Here is a 5736-nt window from a genome sequence, read left to right on the forward strand (position 1 = left end):
AGTATTGGGGGGGTGAATAGGATATGAAGACAAGCTGATCCGATTAGACAGTAGTCTCGTCATATTGTAGAAATCTTAGCAGTCTAGGCTTATGTAGGTGGAAGTGAATTAAGTCAATAAAGACAGACTAAGTTGTTTTGAGGTAAAAACAAAGGGATTGAATGAACAGGTGAAAAATAAAACGGATGAATGAGAATGTTGTAAGAAATGAGTGGATCTGTGTAAAAATAGAAGATTAGGAAGGAAAGACAAGTTGTGTATGTGTAGGCAGAACGTCCAGGAGAGGGAGCGCGCAGCTCTCCTGTGACAGAGTAGAGTTGATGATGGGTGCCGTTAACTGCTATTAGGCAGAGGGAAAGAAGTTAAGAAACATCGAAGTAAAATAAGTTATAAGCAAGGATAAAAACACTGATGTGATAAAATGGTAAGAGACCGCGGTAAGAATAACAAAAAGGTGTCAAAACAAATAATAAATAAAAATACTTAAAAAGGCGTTAACCGAATAGTATAATACGAATAGGAAGTGGGTAACAAAAGAGAAAACAGAATCGCCAATAAACTGAAATTGTACTATAACGTTAAAACGAATCTAAGTTGGTTAAGATAAATAGTGGAATCCAGGACACATTAAGAATTCGCGTACGGTGAAACAAAGAAGGAGGAAAAAACAGGCCGTCAGACACTCTGTGTCTACAGAAGCTACGGTCTAAAAAATAGCCTGCAGGGTAGACAGCGGTGCAAAATCGAGTGGCCAGGATAAAAAGGAGAACAGGGGTGGCTTGACTCACTAGTAAATTGACCATAGGATCAAACAATAAGAATATGGAGAAGAGGTAAGAAAGTAGAGACAAAATAAATAAATAAAGGTAAAAGTAAGACGTTAGATAGAGATCTTAACGGAGCGGGCAGTGGACCTGTGTGGCTCAGTTGGTAGAGCATGGTGCTTGCAACGCCTGGGTTGAGGGTTCCATTCCCACGGGGGACCAGGATGAATATGTATGAACTTTCCAATTTATAAGTCGCTCTGGATAAGAGAGTCTGCTAAATGACTTAAATGTAATGTAAATGTAATCATAAAATTGATTAGAGCTATAAGAATAGAATAAACCAAACGGATAAAATGAATTAATAATGATATCTGTAAAGGGACAAACACAGTGAAATTTGAAGTACTGTACTAGAATAAGACATTAAGTCATCTGTAGTATTCAGAAATAATGTCTGTACTATAAAGAGTAGGCTTTGATAAGAGAAATTAAGTGATGTGACAAATGAATTATTAATTGGAAAGGAGATTAGCTCTACCTCGGAAAAATAATAAATAAAAGGTGTATAATACATGGGAGTATTTAGGAAAAATAAATGAATAAATAGTGGCATGAAAACAAAAATGATTGTTTCTCCCTAGCATAGAGGGATTTTAAAAAGCCATGGAGTCCCTGAAAGACGCGCACATTAGTTCTACCGACTTCGGATTGAATATGGAAAAAAATGGATAATGGGGGACGCCATTACCCGGTAACATTCTATCTTCAGAAAATACATTACTATAAAAGACAAATGTGGTTCCACTCGTCCTCGCAGACGTGCGGGTGATTAGTAGAACTATTGACAATATCTAAAAACAAATAAGAAAATAGCTCCCTGTTTTGAATATGGATATAGCGGGTTATGGGGAAAATTAGTGTAAGGTGACACTAGAACTTAGTGTGGTAGCAGGAAATGCCGATATACGAGAGTTTATTTCCTTGTCAAAATAACAAACAACTAATCGGTTTGAGGTTAGTGTGAATGGAATTTTTACTTGGCGGTGTATTGTCTCTGAGCGAACAATGAGTGGTTCATAGAGATTACAGTTTATATGTGGTCAAAAAGAAGTATTAGATCACGTTTGACTTGACATATAGTAGAGTACAGATGGAATTTTAATTGTTAGACATTCTATACCGTCATTCTCTGAAAAATGTTAAGACGTTTATGGAATAAAAACTATTTGCAGATTAAAAGCTGACGTTGTGAAATTAACGATATGTATACTTTCTTTTCCAGGAAAAAAAAAGGGTTTAATCTTCTCTGGTCAAAATATCATTGGAGTCTGCATTACTGTGGAAAGCAGTTAATTAAAGTCAGACGCTTTAAAAATAAAAATATCTGGATAAGGCTAATAAATAGAGTTCTGGATAAGTGAGTCCAGTCCCTGTGTGCTATTGGCTATGGTTTACTAGTAAGTTCACCATGTACTGGGAATGAATATACATTAGTAGATTTATTGGAAGGGCTTTTTCCACTTCAGTTTCTATTTGGGTATGCAGAATGATGGAATTATTTTTTGAAAAATGTATTTAAGTTGTTCCTAAAGAAAGGGGAGTGGAAACATTTTAATGGTGTCAAAATGCCCTGATTCCTAAGAATTTCCTGTGAAAGACTGATCACCTTTTACTGGAAATTGTTGGAACAGGTGGGATTTAATTTTTAAATGATTAAAAGACACAAGACTCTATTCAAAATGTATAATTACTTTGAAAATCTATTATGTCCCTGGGAAAATTATGAAGAGTTGTACCCTTAAATTGAATAAGTTATTCGGAATAGGTTTATTTTTGTTTTTTTGATATAACATGTGTTCATAGGTAAAATTATCAGTTCCTTGGGGTTATGGTCTTTGGGTAAATACACAAATGTGCTTTGTTCATTCTGCATATAAAAAGTGATGTAAGTTACTCCAAAGGGTTTATTGGAGTGTGGGTTTCTGTGAGGGTTTTGTTGATAAATACATCATCTGTAATTCATCTGAGAGATCACCAGTAGAATAAAGGAGTTGTCATAAAAGGTGACGTCAGAATGCTTTAAGGCATGGGAGAGAATATCACCACAAGTGGGTGTGGAGCTCATACCCACCCTAATCGACTGAATAGTGAGGGACAACTGTGTCTGATGACCTGTGAACTGTATCAAATAATAGACATGTTGAAATGATATGGGCCAGGGTGAATTATGAATTAAAGGAATTGGGGTATTGAACTTTTATTACCAGGCCACTCATGAGAGAAAAACTGAGACAAAAGGGCTATTGGGAAAATAGATAATACTGGTAATAAAAGTGTTTAGTATAAATGTTAATTATTAAAGGGATGATGTGTATTGAATTGATAAGGTCATATTTGAGTTAAAGTAAACACTAAGGATTGTTATCCTGAATATTGGGTTGGAAAATGTATTAAAAAAAAAAAAATAACTGTTTAGTTATTTAGATATAGCACTGTTTAAATTTAATAGGCCTAGGGCCGCTCTGGAATCTAATCCTGGGACAAGGAGGTTGACAAAACTTCCAGAATATTTGATTAGAGGTTTTTTGTTTCTTTTGTTTTATAATGTCATTGGAATTGTAATGATAAATTGTATTGTTTGATTGAATAAAAAGGTAGTCTGTTGTGCGATGATACCCAAGAATGTAGAAGAAAGAGACCAATAATAACATGGGCATAGAATGACACGGATGGACGTTTTCTCCAGGTTTAATTACATTACAAATAGTGGTAATTTATTGCAAATGTGTAATTATTATAATTTTTTTTTTTTTTTTTTTTTTCTCTTTTTCTCGTTTGGTCAATTTCTTTTTGTTTTGAGGAACATAAGGTTGTGTATATGTTCCTGAGGTGGGACTGATACTGATATAAATGATATATAAATTGACTTAAGGATGTTTTAAGTATGTATCAAACAATGGCAGTTATGGGTTAGGGGACTCATAAAAGAAGGTAATGGTAGTGAAGGGGTGTTATTTCTAGAAACTATGTATAAAAATAGAGATAATTCACAGAAAAGGAAAGACAGCTGGCTGTGTAAAATATAGGGACAATTCAAAAGTTAATAGAACAATTCACATATCTAAAGATATGGTAAAAAGAATAAGTGGTGGCATTTTGAACATTAGAGCAAAAGTTTAAGAAACTTATGACTTAGTTTTGTTAGGATTGGATATTAATCCAACTGGAAGACGCTTGAATGATTATATGTTATTTTACAGCAGTTGCTGTAGGGACAATCATTTGACTATCATTATGAATATTTCTGTGGCAGGAGGCCAGGTATTTGAGGCAGAATGTTTACATAGGGCTGTTATTAAAAATTAAGATTTAGTGATCTTGCTATAAGAAGGAAGTCTGTTGTCAGGGAATAACCCATGTGTTAGTGTGTATGTCCTCAGGAAAAAAACAGCCAGAAATGGAAGGGCTTGGGCTGCATTCTGGAGACTGAGTGTACATCAAGATACACCAGGCTGGTGGTATACTTCTTACAACACTGCAGTGGTAAAGTTCTTCATGTTTCTCTTTGGTGGGTACATAAGTCTCACGAGAAGTGAGGTCCAGCTGAATAAAGGGTGAGCTTGAAAACACCATGACAGAGGACGTGGAATCAGAGAGAGAGAGAGAGAGACTAGATTCCACTATAGACATACTGGGTTGAGATTGGGGGTTACTTGTTTCATTTTTTAATACATCATGTGAAAAAGAATAGATGATAGGATATTATACTCTAAACAAACATGTTAAAGGGATTGATATGAAAGCATAAACAGTGTTGAATTAATTCAAGAAGAGATAATGTTAATTGTAGGTTATGCACATGATTATCAGTTAAAATGGAGCAGATGGGAAACTAAGTAAAAATTGACATGATTTGGGAACACCTCTCAGAACCTGGGGCCGAAAGGGGAAGACTGGGTGGAAGCATGAGGAAGCTTTTTAGGGCTTTTATTTTTGTGGAGTCCAGCAGAAAAGTATCCTGGAGGCATAGAGTCAGGTAAAGAGAGAGTGGGAATTGTCATGGTCTCAGATTTCAGTTTGCATGAATATATTTATGCATAACACATAACATTGTCAATGCTGTTATGTTTTGTCTGTTGTTTTCCAAGTCTTATGTCTAGGAAAACAGAAGGAGAGGGGTTCGCCAGCTTCAGCTGGAATGTCAGTTTGTTGTGTGATGAGTGATGGAAGTAAGAGGATGTATGGTGCAATCATAGAACAGAGGCCATAAGTCTCTAAGTATGAATGCCTCACAGAAAGTAGGCAGAAACCTGAACCAGGACGAGAGGTTCTGCGTCTGATGATCCAAGGGGACCAGAAGGACCTCTCCCAGTGATACCAGGAGATCTAGTCCACGTTCGAGTGTTCCGGAGGAAGTGGGATCAACCAAGAAGAGAAGGACCCTATGAGGTGGCCAAAGCAACAAGAACGGCCGTCAAAGTGAAAGGAAGCCAGACGTGGTACCATCTGAACCACTGCAGCTGAGTCCCAACAGAGAGAAGGATACAACCACATAGAGATGAGGACACAGAGGATGCTGATTCACCAGGAGGGAGCCCGGAGGGAGCAGGAGCAGCGGAAACGATTGAGACGCCAGGGAGGAGCCAAGAAAACAGCAAATCAAGTGAAGGCCAAAATACGACAAGTGCACCGACTAATGCACCCAGAAGAGGAGGAGAGGCCTCACAAGGCACAGAATGAGAACATCTTTTCCCTAAAAATTGAAACCTTCCAGATGGAAGTTAAGTCCGGCCTGAGGAGGGAGCCTCAGGTGAAGAAAGAGGAGGAAAAGTCCCGCAAGCTGAAGAAAATGGGGATTTCCCCACAATTGACTTTCAAACTTTTGAATGGTCTCCTTTACAGACAATTGAAGTTAGAACAACAAAAGAATAATGACATTGACATAACAGAAGTAACAGTGAATGCTAGT

Source organism: Salvelinus alpinus, chromosome 14 (genome assembly GCF_045679555.1).
Source record: "Salvelinus alpinus chromosome 14, SLU_Salpinus.1, whole genome shotgun sequence".
NCBI lineage: Eukaryota > Metazoa > Chordata > Actinopteri > Salmoniformes > Salmonidae > Salvelinus > Salvelinus alpinus.